The following is a 22,413-nucleotide window of genomic DNA, read 5'->3' as shown; positions in this document are numbered from 1 at the left end:
ATGCATTCATGCATTTATCCCTTTAAACAGTTAACATTTTCTTAGTTAAAACATCTAAAATTCTACCTTCTAATTTGTTTTTTTTTTTTTTTTGAGTAGTACACAGTATGTTTATGGTCTCTGTGGTCAACCTGCTGTGCAGTAGAACCCAGAACAGTTTAATCCGATCTAGTTCTAACCTAGTACCCATTAATCAGTCTTTGATTATCCTTTCTGCTCCTTACTCTGGTAATCACAACTTTACTTTCAAAACTAAGAGATCATCTATTTTTTTCACTTCATATATCAATAAGATTAGGTGATATTTGTTTTTCTGTGCATTTCTTTTTTCATGTTGTGTTAATGACCTACAGTTCCATCCATGTTGTTGTGATTGACAAGATCTTATTCTTTTTTATGACTGATAACTATTCCAATGTGTATAGGTACCCATTTCTTTATCCACTCAAAAGTGGGTAGATATGTAAGTTGTTTCCGTTTCTTGACTACTATGCATAGTGCTGCAATAAACATGGAGAGTGACCAGAAAACCTTGTCATCTGTTTTTCCACTGCTTCCCCTAACAGCTTCTTCTAATTCAAACAGGGACTAAGAGCACACTTCAGTTTCTCTAGTGCTCTAGTAAAAATAATTAGTGCTTTTCAGGTATTTTGCAGATGGAAGTCATTTCCCTTGGATATGTACTCATGAATGGTTTGCTGTATATATATTCAGTGGTTCCATTGTTAGTTTTTCAAGGGACTTCTGTACTATTTTCCACAGTGTGTATAGTAATTTATATTTCCATTGTGTGCAGGATGGAATAAATTCCTTTATTCCACATCCTTTCCTACACATATAGAGGGAGGCCAAATCTCACTGTAGTTTTGACTTGCATCCTTCTGATAGTGAGTTGGGATTTGTCACGCACCTGTTGGGCCTAGGATATTTTGAATGTATTCCTTACTCTCTGTCTGCATGGATGAGATGGGGGTGTTTAGATGGACAAGGCACTGGAAAATGGGTTTCATAAATAACTGCCACCTGCTTGCCTGAGATATTAAAGTTTAAAATGAAATACTGTCTTTGGAACCTGGTGTGATGGCACAGTGGCTAAATCTTCACCTTGTATGCTCTGGGATCCCATATGGGTGCCAGTTCATGTCCCAGCTGCTCCACTTCCCACCCAGTTCCCTGCTTGTGGCCTGGGAAAGCAGTAGAGGATAGCCTAAAGCCTTGGGACCCTGTACCTGCGTGGGAGACCTGGAAGATCAGATTGGCTCAGCTGCGGCTGTTGCAGCCACTTGGGGAGTGAATCAGCAGATGGAAGAACTTTGATTCTTTCTGTAAATCTGCCTTTCCAATAAAAATAGAATAAATCTTATAAAAATGCTATCTTTACTCCTTGTTTCCAACTTGAATAAATATTTCACGTTGGTAGCTCTCATCATAAGTGTCTGTTTGACAGTGTGTCAGAATTATGATTCACATATCTTCTGACTCTGCAATTTCACTTTATAGAATTGATTCCATCATCCTGTTTACACCTGTGTGCAAAAGTATGTGAAGGTAAATATTAGAAAACATCATAGTTCTGTGAGAAAAGGCTGAAATTCATGTTGTGGAGTACAGTGCAACTGAGTACAGATTTCTAACAAAGCCCCTGCGTGTTAAATTTCACTAAGGAATGTAAGAGTAGAAGAAAGAGGAGGGGAATGGATCAGCATATCTGACTGCATATATGCAGAGTATTTGTAGACAAGAAATTTTACAGTGGTTGTCTCTTACAGAAAGGATCAGAATACTGAGTCCCCCAAGTTGATAGAAATATGCTTTTATTGTGTTCTGTGTTACACTGTTTGAAATTTTTGTTGTGCAGTTGCATAGATCAACTTTAAAAAATTATTTTAATGGAAATATCATTTTTCTGAAGTAGGGTTTTTTCTGGTGGTAGTATCAGTGCGAATATCACAAATGGGAACAGAGGATCTGATGCACAGATATGAATGGCTTGAAGGTGTATGGAAGAAGGCATCTTTCAGTTTAAGTGTGGATTTGGGAAGAGTATTTTGGTGGCTAATGAATAATAGACAATATTGATCTGAGATGCTGTTTTTATGCTGATGGTTTGGAATCTGAGAGAGTTATAAAGAAAGCCCAGTACTTTTCCCCCAGCAAGTCTTGGCAAAGGCCTTTTCATGTTGAAGAGTCATCCAGAATAAAGGAAGGCCAAAAGATCACTAATTAAAGCCTTCTAGCTTCTGTCCAGTATTCCAGTTCCATAACACTGATGTTGTCATCGTGCCATTTCTCTCTTTGCCTGTGGATGACTGAAGAATGTGCAGAAGGTTAAACACACACTGATGTATTTACATTAAATAATACCCTGCTCACTGTCAGGAACTGCTACATCAGTGGCCTTTACAAACCAGTCATCTGATAGCAACCTAGTCACTTGTGTTTGAAGTCAGGCTTATGGGTGGAAAAATCAGTAGAGCCAAGTGGCCAACATGCATTCTCTAGTGAGAGCTGGTGCTGAATCAATATCAGGTGCTCTGGGAGAGGCCATATAGCAATGTGTCCTTCCTTTAACCTTCTGTTAGTCTGTATTATCTCTTGTAGTATTAGCTTCATTGTTGATTAACACCTTATCTGTGCTTTGACTCTTCTCAGGTTTCTTAAGTGTTAGAATTTGTTCATTTGTGTAACAAGCATTAAATACATTAAGTGCTACATATATGACACTTTGCTGAATTCTGCAGTAGCAAGGGTGCTTCAAAAGCTCATGGAAAAATGTGATATTAATAATACGAGCTTAGAGACCATCATTTGGACTTGTGTTTGATTCCCCATTCGAGTTTTCCTCTTGTGCAGACCCAGGGAAGCAGTGGTTAGTGGTGTAATGACTGACTTTCTGTTACCCATGTGGGAAGACCTAGGTTGCTTTCTCAGGTCTTGGCTTTGACCTCAGTTCAGCCCTGAAATTCCCAACATTTGAAGTGTAGACCAATGGGTTGGAGTACATACTCTTTCTCCAAGAGTTTATTTTGCTACAAAAGTTTTTTTTTAATTAATTTATTGGAAGGATAGAATTATATACAGAGAGGAAGAAACAAAGAGAAGTTGTTCATTGAGTGGTTTTCTTAAATGGCTGCAGTGGCTAGAGTTGGGCCATTTTGAAGCCAGGAGCTTAGAGCTTCATTTGGATGTCCCATATGGGTCTAGCTACTGAAGGACTTACACCATCCTCTGCTACTTTCCCAGGCACGTTAGCAGGGAACTGAATAGGAAGTGCAGCAACTGAGGCTCAAACTGGCACCCATATGGGATGCCAGCATTGCAGGTACCACAGTGTCCCTGTCTCTGTATCCCCCCAAAACGGTGTTAGAATTCATGCATAATGTTTCAAAACACACGTTTTGTCTGTGTTTTGAAAAAAATGCAGCAAAATAAACATTTTAGTTGGATTTTTTTTCATAAACCTTGGAGAGTTTCCCTTTATCATTTATTTTGAGATGCTCAATATCTGGTTTGTTTTGCAACCTGGTAACCTTATTCAGATTTGTCTCTGCCAGGGTTACTAACACTAAGGGGCTGAAGATAATGTTGATTGAGAAATTACCTTCTGAAGCCTGAATGGTGCCATGTTGCTGTGGTGTGTGTTAAACTTTTGCTGATATGCTTTCATTATATTATATTTCTTAGGTCTCTTTAATAATACCAATTAGAAATATAATTCCTTTGTTTTTTTGGATTAGATGTTTCTGTATCTTTTAGGACAGCAATTCTTGAAGTGCAACAAGAGTGTAACTCCTAAGGCAGTGGGCTCACTTTTCAAATGGTCAAATGAGCAGTTACTCACTAACAAAGGGGCACAAGAAGAGGGAAGCAGGTCCAGGAAGGTGCTATTTCCCGTGGGCTCACCCAAGGCCTGAAACTGCACAGGCTTTACAACATTAGGTGAACAATGCACAAACCATACAGTGCTGTTGATGTGGAACAGACAAAAATGAACAGAAATACAAGCCTGGGATCAGTAGATCTGGATAAATTTGTGTGTATGCACTTACACTGCATTTGTAATGTAAAAATGTAATATAAAAATAAGTGAAGTGTTACCAACCACTCTTCTCTGTCCCAGGTGACTAAGGAGGTACCTGACTAATCCACAGCCTTGTTCTCAAAGAGGAAAACAATAAAGTAATACAAAGAAAAACCCCCAAATTTAAAGAATTGTGCAACAGTAACTGGAAGGATTTTTATAGCTGGCTGAATCAATAGATACCATTTAATCAAGAGTTACTTAACATGCCATGTGCATGCAAGATGATTCAAGTTTTATACAAACATTCAAGAAATTTCATTAGCTATTTATTTTCACATGCCTTAGAGAAGTCGATACCTGGCATATCATAAATATTACTGCTCCTTATGAGGCTGTAGGTGAGGATGAGTTGGTCTAAAGATTATCTAAAAGAGATCATTAAACAAGGACCCTGCATATAGAGAGGTAGAACAAAGAAATGGTAAAGATTCTTCAAACTTATTTGAATGGCTGGATTTTGTGATCAGGTTCAACTTGTGGGATGAAGAGTGGCCAAGTGAGATGTCTGAGGTCAGGAAGCAAGTAGAGATGAGAGACTAGAATGCAGTAACTTTCCAGGTCCTCTACCCCCACAGTTGTCACTTCCTCTTTGTAGATGAGGAAACTGTGGCCTTAAAAAAAACTATTTTTTAAAGAGAAAATATTTGAGAAACAGAGGAACAGGAAGAAAGACTGTGCACAGAGAGTGAGATTGTATCCACTGGTTTACTCCCCAAATACCCACAATGGTTGAAGTCAAAGCCAGGAGCTCAATGTAGGTCTCCCATGCAGGTGATAGGACCCAATCACTTGAGCTATCACTGCTCTCTCCTGAGGTCTACATTAGCAGGAATCTGGAAGTTAGGAGCTGGAGACGGATAGCAAACCTAGGCTCTCTGATTAAGAATGCAGGCATTTTAGGGTTGGCATCCCATATGGGCACCGGTTTGTTTCCCAGTTGCTCCATTTTTGAAACATCTCTCTGCTTATGGCCTGGGAAGACATTGGAGGATGGCCCAGGTCCTTGCTTCAATCAGTTCAGCTCTGGCCATTGTGGCCATCTGAGGAGAAAAATCAGAGGATGGAAAATGGTCTCCATCTCTTCTCTTTGTTAAAATCTGCCATTCAAAAAAAACTCCAGAAAACCAAAAAAAGGATATAGACATTTTAGCCAGCATTTTAAATGCTGTATCAAGTGCCCTCTCTGAATCCTTTGTAAAGAACTTCTGGTGAGAATCTGATTGCAAAGTAGAAAGCGTAGAGTTAGCTTTATGAAAAATGAAATTTAACATTTTTTTCCTCTTCTTTTTCAAGATTTATTTGTTTTTATTGGAAAGTTAGATAGACATAGAGGAGGAGACACAGAGAGGAAGATCTTCCGTCCGATGATTCACTCCCCAAGTGAACGCAATGGCTGGTGCTGCGCCGATCCAAAGCCAGGATCCAGGAACATCTTCCAGGTCTCCCACGCAGGTGCAGGGTCCCAAGGCTTTGGGCCATCCTCGACTGCTTTCCTGGGTCACCAGCAGGGAGCTGGATGGGAAGTGGACCTGCCGGGATTAGAACTGGTGCCATATGGGATCCCAGGCGTTCAAGGCGAGGACTTTAGCCACTAGGCCATGCTGCCGGGCCCGAAAGTTAATATTTAAGTGTTCATTATGCATGTAGTATTGTAAAGATTTCATACATATTAATTTGTTCATCCTCAAGCTACCCTGTAAAATATACTTAATTTCCATCATTATTTTCTTCTTTTCACATGAAGAATTTCAGGAAGAAAGATCAGATAGCTTTCTTAGATAATAACCTGCAAAGGTGGAATGAAAACTCCAGTAGTCCCAACTACCAAATGTGTTTCCTTATTGATTAAAATCATTGATCATTAATAATATATAAAGATGTCAGTGGGGTTGCTTGTCAACCTAATGAAACGGGGAAGATTCTGCTCAGATGAGGTACTTCTTCCCTACCTCCTTCATCTTTTACCTTTACCTTCAAAACCCCAATTTCTTTTTGTTCATTCTATGGGATACGTTGTGTCCATACACCATCACTTTTTATTTTGAGAAAGAGAGAGAGAGAAGATGCCCCGTCTACTCACTCACTCCTCAAATGCCCATAGCAGCTAAGCTGATCCAGGCTGAAGTCAGGAACAGGGAACTTGATCCGACTCAAACCCAGGACTTGAGTTGTCACCTGCTTGCTCTCCGGGTGCCATGGCAGGATAAGAAAAAAATGACTCGAGATTCAAACCAGGCCTGCCAAGCTGGGATGTGGGTGTTCCCAGTGGTGATTTAATCCCCACACACTGTGCAAACATCCTACCCGCCCCCATGATTACTTAATATACACAGATTCTTATGAAGAAACCGTGATTACCAAGAGCAATCCTTTTCCAAGAACAACTTGTGAGATGACTATGATGAGAAGTATAAAGAGATGGCCCCCCTCCTCAGGACTGTGGACAGAGTCCTGGCAGGAGAGTAGAAGGAAGAACAGCCTGGGTACACAGGAATGCTAAGAGACACAGAGGGCGCGCTCAGGGAGCACTTTCCAAGAGCTCTGCAGGGGGCCATCAGGTGTTAAGAAAGCCCTGCCTAGTGCCCAGGGCTTGGCACAGCACATGGCATTCCGCAGGTGCACAAGAGTGTTATCAAGTGAGTGGGAGCCTGGATGGAAACAGAAGCTGGGCAGGGAGACAAGCACCAGTGTAGTGACTGGGGGACAGAGGGCCCTAAACACTTGGTCTGCATTATAACTTTGCCTAGAAGAAATAACAGCACCAATTTTCTACCCTACAAAGAGCCGTGTGTAAACCAGTCAAGAGTGTTCTGCTGAAGCTAGGCTGCCTTGCTTTGGGGAACTCCTTGCCATGCTATCACCTTTTGTAGCAGTCTCTGCTCTGTCTTCTGGCCTCATTCCTTCTCCCTGGAGGGTGCTTCAGGGTGGGCCAAACACATCTGGGGATTCTAGCCAGGCACTGATGCCAGAGAAGGATCAGCCTTTTGCACTTTTCTTTATCTCACCAGCAGGTGCTGACAGCCTAGCCATTCCACACACCTTTGGGGCGAAGAACTGCTGGGAACCATGGCCAAATTCAGAGCCAGAACATTCTTTGAAAGGCCACAGGGAGCAACTTAAAGGCCTGATCACAAAGGACGTAAGCTGCAGGTTAGCAGGTGTGTTGCTGAAATACAGAGCCCAGTGCCTCTCAGGATTGTGCAACATTTACGCAGGAGCACTTGTTCAGTGTTGCAGTGTGACTCCACATCTTTCATCAAAAATGCAAAACATCCACCCAGCATGCACTCAGAACACACCACCATGCTCCTCCATTGGGTGCTTTAGGCCACTTGATGAGGCTGACGGTAGTGATGTGGTCAGCAGCAGGGGACATGACTTACTGTAGCTCTTGGCCCAGGGAGCTGAACACTCAGTACCTTGAACCCTGCCAGCCTTGGGCAGCAAAGACCTCTGATAAAATGTACTTTTTTTTTTTCTGTTTTTCCTGGCTGTCTGATTTTGGGTGTATAAATGCCTCATTATTTCCATCACATCGTTCCATTCTTGCGCTCATCTTGTTTTCTGAAATAAAGGAGAGGTTGGTAACAATCTTTGCTATCTAAGCCTGTCCGTTCTGACCTTGAGCAGAGGCCAGCTTTCCACATCGCTCTTGGCATCTACAGTTGCTCCCATGTGCAGAAGGTAGAATGATATTGCCACTAAAGTACTTGATGACTGCTAAATGCCAAGGGGCAGCCTAGACCTTCCCCTCACTCTAGTCCTGCAACCTTTTCAGGGGATGTTGAGCAATCAGCAGAGGTTAAAACACTGGAACAACATTCCCCCAAGATAGGTCATTTTCCCTGTAGGACAGCTTGGAGGCAAATTTTATTAAGTATCAAGTAGCTGACCCAAAGCAGTATAAATAGTGAGAGAGCATATGACAAGCCCAGAAATGAATGTGGCGAAACCCCAGGCTGCAGACATGTAATGTGTTTACTGTTATCGGTATTTCTGTAAAGTTTGCTGAGCCACCGAAAAGGAAAGGCATGTAGCCAGGTAAATGCCGTTAGTAAAGTTTCCTCCTAGAAAAACAATGTACTCGCCACATCTGAAAATTTCCTGATTTCAGGGCTAACCCCAGGAAGGAAGCTGGGGACAGGTAGGATATGATTCCATATCATTGGCAAGGAAGGCCTCACCCATAAAACAGATCCCAAGGTCAGCCAGGTAAGAGCCAGGCAGAAAGCATGAAAGGGTGCTCTCTGTTGGGCAGGGGGTCTGGGAATGGGGACCCTCTTTTTTTTTTCTGCCCAGAGCCATTTGGATGTTTGCAACATCGTTTGTAGGCTATACACAATGATTGGCCTAAAAATCAGCCTGCAATAGATTCATTCTGTATTTTGAGTCCCTCCTGTGGAGATAGGACCATACCAAATGATTTCACGGGTCTTACATGGCCCCACGGGTCAGATGTTGACCACCCCTGTGAGTGTCAACGGCCACTGTGAGGCAGAATTGGGATTTTCTAGGGGGAATGTTAGGAGATGTTTATTTCAATTCTGTGCTCCCTGTTGTTCTTTGCACACTGTCAATCGTACTTGTTGACAATGTTCAGATGATGCCTGTGAGAGGTGTGTTGCCTAAACCAGCTGCTTCTCCTTAGGCCTCCTCCCACAGGCCAGAGCAGTTGAACTCTTAGGAGATAGTCTTGTCTCCCAATTGGATGGCTGTGGGGAGGAGTAGCATCAGTTTGGTGTAGAGTGGAATCTGTCCTACATTTCCATGGAGACACAACATACTTCTGACGATTCTGTGGCCCTGCCTGCAGCCTGTAGCTTCCTGTGTGCCAAATAAGGGAGGAATTTTACTTCTTTCAGATCTGCATTCCAAGCATATTTTGAAGGGCGGCAATATTGTTAGTATCTACCCCTTTGAAAAGACAAGGCAACAGCCACCTGAATACGTGAATTCTTGTTTGTTAAATATTGGAGTCTTTGCTTTGTTAGAGTTGAGATTCAAAGGGCCACTGGCATTCAGACACCAGAACTATGAGAAGAGTCTGATGTGCTGAAGAAGTTCTCTGATGAGGCTTTGTTTCCTTTTCCGTACTCTCTCTTATATCCTCAGACTCATTAAAAGACTACATTTCCCAGCTTCCCTGCAGTAGAGCTGCTAATGAGATCTATGGAGAGGTTGGGTGATTAGCATTGTCCAATAAAATACAGGATGCCCATCTAAATTTGGTAAACTCTGAATGACTTTAAAAAGTCTGTCTACTTGTCTATCTACCCAGAACCCATGTAACATATCTCTGTTTTGTATAAGATAATTATTTTTATTTTTGGTGATTTTTACATAGTTGATTAGGGTGTGAAAGGGTCAAGGGCTACAGGAAGGTGGGTTTCCTTCCTGGATAAGAGGAGAAGCCATACCCAGCCTCCCAACTGCCTTTGTACCCTGGGCAGGAACATATCTGTATTTCTGGTTGCCAGCTCTGGCAGCTGAACGTGCGGGGTCTCTGGGAAACTTCCTCCTGAGGCAAGGATGGGACAGCTGGAGCTTCAGGAACTTTCTCACATTGTGAGGTTAAGGAGAACAGAAGAGAAAGACGACTTGAGTGCCTAAGGATTATACTTTCCATCTTCCATTCCTCTTCCAACTCCCTTTTTGATTTGTTAGCTGTGTTTTTACAGATAGTTTTAAATTTTTATTGACACAAAATTGTAAATATTTGTACAGTACAGAGTGACATTTCAGTAATATAAAAAATGCATAATAGACCAGGGTGGTTGGCATTCATCACCTCAAACGTTTGTGATTTCTTTATGTTGGAGAATACCCCAAATCATTTTAGCAGTTATTTTGAAATAATTGTCCATCATATTTACTATGATATACAACATTAGAAAATATTCCTGGGCCTGGTGCAGTAGCCTAGTGGCTAAAGTCCTTCCTTGCCTTGCATGTGCCGGGATCCCATATGGGCGCTGGTTCTAATCCTGGCGGCCCTGCTTCCCATCCAGCTCCCTGCCTATGGCCTGGGAATGGAGGAGGATGGCCCAGGGTCTTGGGACCCTGCATCCATGTGGGAGACCCAGAAGAGGCTTCAGGCTCCTGGCTTCTGATTAGCTTAGCTATGACCATTGTGGCCACTTGGGGAGTGAATCAATGGATGGAAGATCTTCCTGTCTCTACCTTCTTTCAATCTGACTTTTCAATAAAAATAAATAAACCTGTAAAAAAATTATTTGTTATTTAATTGCACCCCACTTTAAGCATTCTTAAATGTAAGAATAAACCATTGTTTAGCTTGAGCCACTAGTTGTGCCTCTTTTATTTGCATCCACTTGGTGCTGTTAGCCATAACAGAGTGCATTGTCATTTTTGGTGTGTGGTTCAATCTGTTTATAATGTGTCATGTTGCCTCTGCCGCTTGTGTTTCATAAACCATTGTACCTCGTTGTATTTTTTAAGGTCCTCAAGAGTGGTGGATAGTTTTTCTTAAGTCCTTTGAAATGAGCTTCTACATGCTGTTATTATCCAATTACTTGCAAACTGCGTTTTAGGTATTTTGAATAATAGTAATGCTAATACTTCTAAAGCTGTGTAAAAAACATACTCACAAATCAAAAAGAGAACAAAAATGAAAGGAAGTTCTTATCTGCAAAATGTCCCATGAAACTATGTTTTGAAATCTCAGAACCATATTGCAAACTGATTGATAACTTCCTTTATATATACATTGTGATGACTAGCTAGGTACAAGAAAATTAATTTGCAGAGACCATCACTAATTCCCTTGGCCTGATTAGCAAGGCAGCCAGTTTGAATGTTCAGTCTGAGCATTGTGGGAAGTGGAGGGGATCACTGAAGTCATCTATTGGCACTGGAGCCACAGCTAACTGCCTTAGCCTGACTGGTTCTGTGGAGCAGAGGAGTTGCTCGAGCTATGAACTATTTAAATGCCCGCCCTTCCATTTGCAATGAAATCTTTTGCAGGTTAAAAAACAGTAAATCATCAACTAAGACTTTTCATTTTGGCTGTGTTTACCTTTCCCTGAAAATTGCTTCTCCCCTGTGAAGATGAAGCAACTTTGGAATGAGCACAGTATTTCCTTTTAGGACTCCTTGCCTCAGACATTCTGAGAACAAGATTGGGCCTGGCCTGGCCAGCAGAGACTTCCTGGCCCATGAGAGAGCTGGACTCAGTCGTGTTGCTGAGGGGACAGCCAGTTAGACTTTAACAGAAACTAGGGCCAGAAAATCCCACTGCATTTTAAGAATTTCTGCACAGGCCCTTCAGCAACGTTTGTTTTCAAGAAGCTTGCAAGCAGAGTCTTGTCCCCTGACCTTTATCCGAAGGACTATGGCCAATTCCTAGAATATGAATATGGATTAGTACCACAAAGGATCGGACAACACACAGATGCAGATTGGGCCTTGGTGTGTGATACTAGGTCATGATGTCATGATGATTAGCTCAGAAAGATGATAGATTAGCTCATGTGTATGTTATCTGTATTACAGATGAAAATAGAAGTTGGATGGATGCCATTTGGAGGGAAAAGCAAAGCCTTTCTGTTTATTAGAATTTTCTTCACAATGGAAGGCAAGGAAAGAACTTATTTCTTATGCGCAGGGTGTATTGATCTATATTTAATATCTATTCACACGTTTGATGAGCACCTACTATGTGCAAACGACTATACCAGTTGCTGGGAATGCATCCAGTTTTGCAATGCTGATGGCAAAAAGGGTGATAGTCCCTTTGAACTCTACAGGAAAGAAACTGATCACACCCACTTCTCCCTAACCTTAGATCCTTCCCACCCCGATCGACTATGTAAACATCATCTAAAATAATAATAATAAATAAAAATATAATGAATAGTATTTGCTGTTTTGAGTTAGCAACCTCCACTCAGTTACTAAATGACTTTAAATCCTTTCATTTTTTTTCTGGAATTAAATTTAAACCTTTTTAAAACGAGGTGAAAGGAAGTTGAGCTAAAATTTACTGAATTCTGGTGTAGGATAAGTGATGGAGAATGTTGAAAGGAAGATGGTCATGTACTAGACACAAACTGTGTGATCTCATACTTATACCTCTTAAAAAAAAATTTCTCTTTTCTGGACCTGATGCAGTAGCCTAGTGGCTAAAGTCCTTGCTTTGCACGTGCTGGGATCCCATATGGGTGCTGGTTCTAATCCCGGTGGCCCTGCTTCCCATCCAGCTCTCTGGTTGTGGCCTGGGAAAGCAGTTGAGGACAGCCCAGGCCTTGGGATGCTGCACCCATGTGAGAGACCTGGAGGAGGTTCCTGGCTTTGGATTGGTGCTGCCCTGGCCATTGCGGCCACTTGAGGATTGAATTAACAGATAGAAGATACTTCCTCTCTGCCTGTCATACTCTCTGTATATTTGACTTTCCAATAAAAATAAAGTAAATAATTTTTTTAAAAAAAATCTGTTTTCATAAAAGATTTGTTTGAAAAATAGAGGCACACAGAGAGATAGGCAGAGATCTTCTGTCTGCTGACTCACTTCCAAAATGGGTATAGTGACCAGCTCTTGGTCAGGCCAAGACCAGGATCTTGGAACTCCATCAGTTCACGGATCTGAGGATTTGGGCTATCTTCCACTGAATTCCCAGGTGCATTAGCAGGGAGCTGGTGTGGAAATAGTCTTGAACCAGCACTCATAGGATACCAGCTTGGCAAGCAGTAGCTTAACACACTGCACAATGCCAGTCTCCGTCCCTGCCCAATATATTTTTGTTTCAGAAGAATGTGCCTGTATTGTTCCAGTGTCTATACAGGTGCTGTCAAAGTGAGCACAGTCTCTTAAAATTTCAGTTTCCTCATCTAAGAAATGGGAGAAAATGTGGGTGCTGGATCTATGAACCTCAGGGGTGGGGATCCAGAGGGGCCTGAGTCTCTTGACGCAGGTCACTTGGCCTGCCTGAATGGTAGGTATCAGGTCCATGAGCCCTGGGAGTGGGGGGTCAAACAGGTCCTGGGTCACATGGCCTGTGTGGTAGGTGCTTGATCCATGACCCCCAGGGGTGGGGAGTATGACTTGGCCCAGGTTGCCCAGCTCAGGTTCATGAGCCCACTTAGGAGAACTGGTTCTCCTCAGTGTAAAAGATAGAGTGCTGGAAGCAGAAGAAAGAATCTCAGAATTGGAAGATATTTCCTGTCACCAGGGGGAAACAAACAAAAAGCTGGAAGCAGAGCTGGATCAGGTCAAAAAAAGTATTCAAGAATTGAAAGACACTATTGAAAAGCCAAATGTAAGAGTTACCGGAGTCCCAGAAGGTACAGAAAGAGAAGCTGGGTTCAAAAGGTATTTAAGGAAATAATCAGGGAAAACTTCCCTTATCTAGAGAAAGAATTGGGAAACAACACCCAGGAGGGGCACAGAACTCCCAAAAGCGATCTTCACCAAGACACATGATAATTACGCTCTCTTCAATTGAACAGAAGGAAAAGATCCTTAAATGTGCATGTGAAAAAAATCAACTGACATATAAAGGAATGCCAATTAAACTCACAGGAGATCTCTCACAGGAAACTCTACATGCCAGAAGAGAATGGAGCGACATATTCCAGATTCTAAAAGCAAAAAATTGTCAGCCCAGGATAACATACCCAGCAAAGCTTTCCTTTGTGTTTGAAAAAGAAATAAAATTCTTCCACAGTAAAGAAAAGTTAAAAGAATATGCCTCTTCCAAACCTGCCCTACAAATGATACTTCAAGATGTTCTCTTCACAGAGAAAAGGGAAATCCCAAGGCCTATGGAACCGTATCATAAACTGATAATAATAAAAAAAATAAGTACAATTTAAAATAAAAAAAAGGCTAGGTGACAAAATGTGGTGATAAAATAGAGGAACTGGGCCTTCTTCCCACTTCTGCATGGTCGTGCAGAGAAAATCAAAGGTTTACAATTCTGTAAACACACAGTATGAATGCTTACCAGAATGCTGTTCCATGTAGTCTGAACATCCCGGGTATTTAGAGATTGGGAATGTTTTGGTTGGATGCTGACAGCTGTCATAGGTAGGGGTGAGAGCTTGGACCAGCTTTCAGAGATGACACAGGGGGATCCAACAAATAGGCAATCGTAAGAAGGCTTGTCACGTGGGCAGCTTAGGGTACAGCTGCAGCTAGCCCTAGTACTAGTAGCGATTCAGTGCAAAGGAGGTCGTATGAGGAGAGTGTAAAGTAATATTCCTAGCTTAGAAGAAATGATGCATATAGTAGGAATCCAAGCTGAAGTTCAGGAGGGTTTGTGGAGGAGCTAGATATCTAAAGCAGATACAAATACGAGGCAATTAGGGCAGAATTCAGATACTGAAAATACCTGAGTGTGGGTCTAAGGCTCACCCAGCTCCTTGGTTTGGGATATGTCTGTAAGGCAGAGAGGCTGTTACTAACTAAATACACAAGAGGGCAAAAGGGCAGAAAGTCACATATGTCCTTAAAGTGGAATGATTTATAAACTACTTGTCTGAATTTACTAACAAGAAAGCAGAGCCCAAATGGATAAAGTCCTTGCAACAGGGATGGGTTTTTCTTGTTTTCTTCTATCTGCCTCTCATTTCCTCCTCTGCTGGTGAAGTACTACTTAATGTGAAATTCTCCAGATTCCTGGATGTCAGCATGGGAATCAAACCCAGGCAGTCAGAGTCATCTGTTTCTTTGGACTAGGGTCAGGGAGCAGGCTCTAGAGAAGCCAAATGAATTCTTCCTGGAGATCTAGTATCTAGGTGCTGTGAAGGGCTCTCTCTGAGTGCTGGATCACACGCTATAAAATAAGATAATGTAAATGGAGTTGCTTCCTTGGTTTTCCTGAATTCACAAGGAAAGCTGTCAATAGTAAGAGAACATGAACTCAGAAGAGACTAAAAAATGAAGAGAGATGGACAGAGAGAGACATTATTTGGAGTCTGAATCCAACCGAAGCCAAAGCTGTCTTTTCATAGCTTAATAAATTCTCTCATAATTTAAAAACCTCTTTATTTAAGCCAGTGTCAAGCCAACTTGAGTAAGCTTTCTGTAATTTATAGTATGAGGATATCAGACTCAAAAACATTTGTTTATTTACTGCCTCACAGCAGTAAATACCTGTTCTCTCCTTCTGTTGTTAGTCTGAAATATAGTTTGCACTGAAAATCCTCCCTCTCATGTGCCCACCATTGCTCACAAGGACACGCTGACCACCTGGCTGAGCAGATGGCCAGCCTTCGGGGACGGCAGAAGCTGCCTTGTTTTCAGATCTAGGTTACTGCTTAGAACCACTCTTGATGAATGCCTGCTCTTTGGAGCTCATTCCAACCTATTTCGCAAGATGTTTTCAGACCGTGGGTGAAACCTGCAGCTCTTTGTATCAAATCTACAACTCAAATCCTGACATTTCTTTGAATCTAGATTACTTTGAGTTGAACACCCTTGAGAAAAGAGCCATTTGAAGGAAGGGCTTTTTGATCTCCCTTTTTTTCAAACCTAAAATACGCCCCAAAATTTCCCGAGAGAGATGTCTTCCCTGTACCAGCAAGGGAATAAAACCCTTTTCATCGGAAGCTGGGAGCTGATGCTGCAATGAAACTGTAGAAATGATTTTACTGAAACAATCCTTAATTTCCACTACTTGTCTCACCCATCCCCCATATATCTTCTGATAACTTCTCCACAGTTTACTGTCCTGCCCAAACTTCTTTGCCTTATCGTTTTTTCTTTATCTAAAAAAATGGTTTAAAATTCTGTTTTTCTCCTTAGGTCTTTACTCTTGTACATGTGAAGATTCTCTTAAAACTTACTTGCTTTCCTCTTGATAATCTACCTTGCATCCATTTAATTCTTAAACTTGGCTGGACACTCTAGAGGATAGTGCAGACTTTTTCTTCTTTATTCAGTAGTGTCCTGCAGTCTGAATCAGTCCAGTTTTTGTTATTGTTGTGCTGCAGTAATGAAATTACTGAGTTTGGGTACTTTGTTTAGTTTACAGTGTAGGATGCACAAAAGTGTGGTGCTGGCATTTTCCTGATTCTGGTAATGGCTTCATGGTAGATGGTACCACCATGGTAAGAGCACGTGTGAGAGTTATAACTGGTACATGTGGGAGAGGGATTAAAAGGAGGTGCTAGGCTCTCACTTTGCTGGAAACTGATCTACTTCAGGAGAACAAACTCATCTAATCTGAGGGAAGAGCCCCATGACGCAAGGACAAAATCAGATCCAAAACAGAGCACGACTCCTGAATGATTTGAGCTGCTTTTTTTCCCCTCATCCTCCATGTGCACTGTGTTGTGGAGCTCAGTCTCTTTCCTTCACAATGCTCACATATGCTGGAGCTTCATGAGATGCCAGAGGAGGTACACACATTAAAGGACCATGGCCCCCAGAGTTGCACAGTTTGTGTTCTCATAGAGTAGCAATCCAAAGTGGAATGTGCTTAGTGCTGCAATGGGGCAGCAGAGAAAGGACTGAGGAGGCCTAACAGAACACTAGACTCATGCTGGCTGTTGGGGATCAGGAAAGATTTTTGGGAAGAATGTCAGTGGTCCATAAAGAAAGAAAGGCATGATGAGAAAGGGGATGAAGAGACCATTTGATGTGTGCTTGGAAGAGGGTATGGCAGGGTAGAAGCTGTTGTGTTGTTTTACTTGCCTTGAGCTCCCCATTTTCCTTCTTCATGCTTAGGGGAACAAAATAATCCTTGTGGTGCTGGCAGCTATCCTGGAGTGTGAGATTCCAAGGATGAGGTTATGCTAGTGGAGATGGTAAAGGGGGAGAAACAAGACCTGGTTTTTCTGTGATGTCATCAGGCTGCTGTGAAGTTCTGGACTATTCTCAATCCCTCTTGTGTATGACAAACAAAAATTCCTATTTGAGTAAAGTCACTAGTAGGTTCTCTATTGCTCACATCTGAGAAACATGCTGGTTTCTAAAGCCGTGTGTTAGAAATACTGAATGCCCTTGTTAAGGGAGGAATTTTATTCTGTAAGCTCTTCTGTTACAAGAAAGTGAGTAAATGCCAAAATCAGAAAACTTTCTCTTTTGCCACTTCATGTCTATACCTTTCAAAGCCAAGTTCAACCTTACCCTCTTTGTGAAAGCTGCTATCTCTTGTCTTATTCCTCTTTATGCTCTCTTGTTGTGTGATGGGCAAGTGTGGGTTAATGATTTGTATTGCTAGTGATTTTTCATGGCTTTATGGTTATGTACTCCCAGTAGGACTGTAAGTACGTTGTAGGAGGTAGTAGGATTTCTTTTTTCTTTTTTTTTTTTTTATCTTTCTTTCATCCTCTCTTCCTTTCCCACTCTGGAAAGAATCACATAGTGGGTTGGAACCTTGGGTATAAATCCTGGCATCAGTACCAGTTATCTGCAGATCTTTGGCAAGTTTTTAAACCCCTTTAAGCCTGTTTCCTAAATCTAGGAAACAGAGATTAGGAATTGAATTTTCCTCATAGGATTATAGTGAGTCTTGAATGGATCATTTTCCTGAAATTTTTAGTATCATTTTAGTCATCATTCTCTATCTATATTTAGATGATAGATAAATCAACGGCATTAATGAGTTCCTTGCATCCGTGCACCCTTCAGTGTGACTTTCTATCATGAGGAGAACTCCGTTTCCTACCTGGGATAACCTTGTGACATTCTTTGGCCAACAGAATGTGACACAAAGTAACACTGTGTTGGTTTTCAACCTAGGCCCAGAAGTCTTCCCCTCGGTCTCTTTCTTTGGGTCCCTTTGCCATGAGAAGGAGACCAGGAGAGCTGCTGGAGGATGAGAAACTGTGGGGTACAGATGAGTCTCCCAGCAGATAATCCCATTAGCCAGCCCATCGACTAGACACGTAGGTGCATCCAGCTAGGGTCAAAGACCACTTGAGATATTCATACACTTAAGAATAATGACAAATGGAATTGCTTTAAACAAGATTTAGGGAGGTTTGTTATGCATTGGTAACTGGTACAAGAATGAGCTACACCTAAGAGAGCAGAAGAATTTTGCCTGTTTCATTCACTTCTGTTTCTCTAATGCCTTCTGTATCACATAAGCAAATGCTCAATATATATGTTGAATAGATTTCTGAATGTAACTGTGATCAATATTATCATCTTAAACAGTCACAGTGAGTAGCACATGGAGGAAAACTTTTAGTGTTGTTTCAGGGGGTAAGAATGCCTCAATAAATATTAGCTATAAATGCAGTGATTAACAGGTTAATTGATTAACATCTTTCTTATTCCCACACAACTAAAGCGTAATGCTGTCCTAAACCTAGTTAATGCTCCTGTGTCTTGCAGAAAACCTAACATTAACCACAGTACACTTTTAAGCTTGCAGCAATCAATCAGTCAGGGATAAACCACTCCAGAAAACTTGTAGCACAAAATTTCACAAGTACTACCTTTGGAACCCTAGAGCAAGGAACCGAAGACACTATCCTTGTACCATCCATCGTATTTCTTCTGGTTTTCTCTCCTTTGTTCCTTTCCTGCACCAGGCCACGAGTGGTGTGTCTCATCTCCTCTCAGGGTGCTATTAGATGTGTACCTGAAAAGCTCACACTGGGAACTCTCTTTATGTCCCTGCCCATGACCATGATGGGTATGTGTGTGTGGGCAGGAAGCGATAAATATAACATCTGTTAATTCAGTTTCTCCATGGCTGTGTTATGTTGTGGATCCTGCCACTGGCTCTGCTTTACTATGGTGAACAGGCCTTTTCATCCTCACTGAGTGGAATGCTCATGCTTTGTAATCTCTCTGTGACCTCATTAGCTCCTAAATTACATTGGACCCACTGGAAAGAGGAACACTTTATACCCTCTCTGTGGAACTCATTATTTCCATTCTGGAGACTGTCATTTATTAAATTCTAACTTTCTTTCATCATGTATTTACACTAGGCAAAGCTGAGAATATTGTAATTGTCTGCAATGTTTTGAAAACACTTGTCACAAACTAAAGCCAAATACTGATTAATGTTAAGTGTTTTGAAGAACCGAGCTTTTGGCTCATTAACTGGACTTGAATGACATTACCCATCAACTTCAAGTTCTGATAGTTGCTCACCACAGATTGGTGCTAATTTAGTAATAATGCTGCTGACAGATTTGCATGTTTCCTCCATATGCAATCTTGTGAACATACAAAAGCTAGTGTGAAGGTGAGACCAGAAGTTAGAAGCACCTAGGTTCACCATAGGTAAATCAGCTTACCTTTCTTTAGCTCAGTCTCCTGGTCAATCAAACAAGTGGCTTCACCTAGGTCATCTTCAATATCCACCTTCACTGAAATCCTATGGGGCCAACGTGTTTGGTCTTGAGTTGCTGACTAAGCACAGATTGATTTCAGGAAAAGCATATACATGGCGTCAAGCAGATCTACCTGCAAAACAGGCTATGGCGTCAGCCTATTTCCTTTCTTCTCTGTTTTTTTTTTTTTTTTCCTATATTAAGAAGGAAAGAAATGTTCCCTCTTGGGCTTGCAGGATAAGCCTTTAATCAAATGTTGCATACCATCTGTTTGAGACAGTATTTGGTAAGTCAAACTTAAGTAGCTATAATCACCGTGGAATCCGAAACTGCTTCCTGTTACCCTGTCTCTCTTCTAAGGCAGACAGGAGATTGTCTAGCTTCTTCAGTGGGCACAAAACAGTAATATTGGTAGGAAAAAGGATGCTGGTTTTGAAACTGCTGATTGCAATTGTCTTTCCTTTTCTCCTTTGATGTTCTCCTGTTTATGCTGCTCTCTGCCTAACCCTACTTCAGAGTTATCAGCCTCCTCAGGATGGCTCACTCCTCTCTATTCCATTCTTTGGTGAAATCTGTGGGGATTTCAACATGTGTGCTGATAATACTTATCCTGGCATTAGGAGAATGTAGGCCCGGATATGTTAATGATTGACTCGAGATCACATAGCTGGCTCGTGCAAGTGCATGACAGATTATCATGAGGCTTACTCAGTGTATATTAAGTGCCTCATAGAATGTGGGCCCATGAAATGCTCCCAAGCATGTGTTAGTGCAAATGGAATTGAGAACTTAGAAGGCCTGATGTGCTGCTCTCAGTAGCCTTCACTTCTGGCCATTTATTTCTCTTGTTTGAAGACTATAAAAACAGCTTCTCAAAAGCTACCTTATGTCTCCTTTCTGCATTAAACACATTTCCTTAGAGGTCATCTTTCTCTTCTTCTGGCTGGATGACACCCTCTTCTGTTCAGGAGGCTGGAATTGTCCTCCATGACAATCAGCTGTCTCTTGAGGGCCATGACGGTGGTGATAGCCAAGCAGATAGTGAAGATCCTCTTGTGTTTAGCATTGGTCTGAGGCCACGGGTTGGGTTACCTGGGCATGGCATCCCCATGTATCTGATGGCTTTGAGGGTATTAAGTGTCATGTAAACACAGCTCCTCAACTGCTGCCCTGCAGATGTCTGTTGTCACCCGTCAGAAGCCAATGCCATGGGTTGTTTACTTGATGTGGAGCCAAGACACCACTGGAGCCTTTCAGGTTATTAAAGTCTAATCCTGGACAGCAGCAGTGCTTGGATGTTTGGAGCTGGCAAAGAACAGTGATGGGACAAGGTGAGATCTGGGGACATGATCCATAAGAACTCACATTGTGCACTTGGAGGCAGCCAGGATGTCCTTCCATGGCCAGAGGAAAGTCCTGTGACGTAAGGGGGCCCAGTGACCACACTGTCTGTAGTATGTTTTGCTGTGTGTATGGGGGAATATGACCTCTATGCTAGGGCCTGTTCAGAAATCTACATCAGTTCTAGCTTATAAACCAACTTAAAATGATGGGTGCCAGGCAGATATTGAGACAATGCAAAATGAAAGGACTTGGGAGTCTGGCTCAAGGTCACCTTACAAGATCTGGTTTAAGGCAGAAATACTGGTGAAACCTGAGTCTCAACTCCTCGTCCTGAGAGCTGTGTTCTGCGTCAGGTTATGTGTTGTGTTCTTTAGCCTGGCCCTCCCACTGGTGAGTTACGGCAGCTTGTTCCTTTTCACTGTGTTTTTGTTAGACTGGAGGAAGTTAACCTCACTTCCTAATCCTGACCTCTGATGGGGGAGGGTGGGGATTCAGGCAGCATTGGGAGCACTTTCAGCTCAAGTGATTGCTCTACAAAGCAGGATGAGTTTTTAATATGTGATTTGCATTAATAAAGGTGATTCAGCCATCATCTCATGTTGCATGCAGCTGGGCAGTTAGACATTGAGATTAATGTGTTCTAGGTTCAAATCTGGTGTTCCCAGGCTGTGTAACCTTAGGCAAATTCCTGACCTTAGTCTGTAAAATGGAGAGAAAGAATTCCTTGGGGTGAGATAATCTGTGGGGAATCCCCTCTGTGTAAAGGATAGTTGAGATGTGTTTTTGTTTTTCTTCTGTTTCTTCACAACATGCTGAATACAGCAGCCATGTCCTGAACACTGCATTAAAAAAATAAATATTATGCTTAGCAAGCTAAGTGAAGAAAGAGCTTGCAAAAAATCAGGCCTTTATGAGCTGTTTTGCTACATGCCAAGTATAGATTGTCTGTTAATGGACTTTAAGTATATTGAGAAGATTGTTGTTCTCCTTGGATGAAGGCATCATGTAGCACAGTATCTTGGGTGACTGTGGCATAGGAAATATTGTAACAAATGGAATCCCATAAGTTGTGCACTGCAAGTGAATTGGGCCCTCATTCTTTCTACATGATCATGGCATGTTTCCAAAGAAGAGTAAAACTATTTATATGAAGACGTGCCATTGTATGCCATGCCTTATAATTCTAATCAATGAAATGTTAAATGGAAACACAGCCTTTTACTTAGAATTCTTTTGTTTGAAATTAAGATATTTAAAATACTACCCACATAATAGAGCTTACCTTTAAATATGGTCAGTTTGAAATAATGATTTCAATACTTAAAATTTGAAAACATCAAATTCTGGTTAAACTCTTTTTTTCCTATCCTCAATAAAAAGAAATCTGTTTTACTTCCTTTATTGTCCACCACATAAACTTAGAAAGGAATGAGGTTTGGCGCAGGGGTTTAAGTCAGTGTTTGGGATGCTACCTGGTTCATATTCTGGTTACTCTGTTTTTGATCCAGCTTCCTGCTAATGTGGATTCTGGGAGATAATAGTGATGATTTAAGCACTTGGGTCCCTGTCACCCCGTAAGAGACTTGGATTGAATGTTCAGCTTCTGGCTTCAATTTGGCCCAGGCCTGGCCTGTTTGTGAACATTTAGGGAGTGAAATGGGAAGAAAGAGCTCTTTATCTTTTTGTCCCTCTGTCATTCAAATAAAATGGAGATAGATAAATTAAAT

This window comes from Ochotona princeps, chromosome 15 (assembly GCF_030435755.1).
Source record: "Ochotona princeps isolate mOchPri1 chromosome 15, mOchPri1.hap1, whole genome shotgun sequence".
Lineage (NCBI taxonomy): Eukaryota > Metazoa > Chordata > Mammalia > Lagomorpha > Ochotonidae > Ochotona > Ochotona princeps.
Note: the sequence above shows the minus strand (reverse complement) of the source record.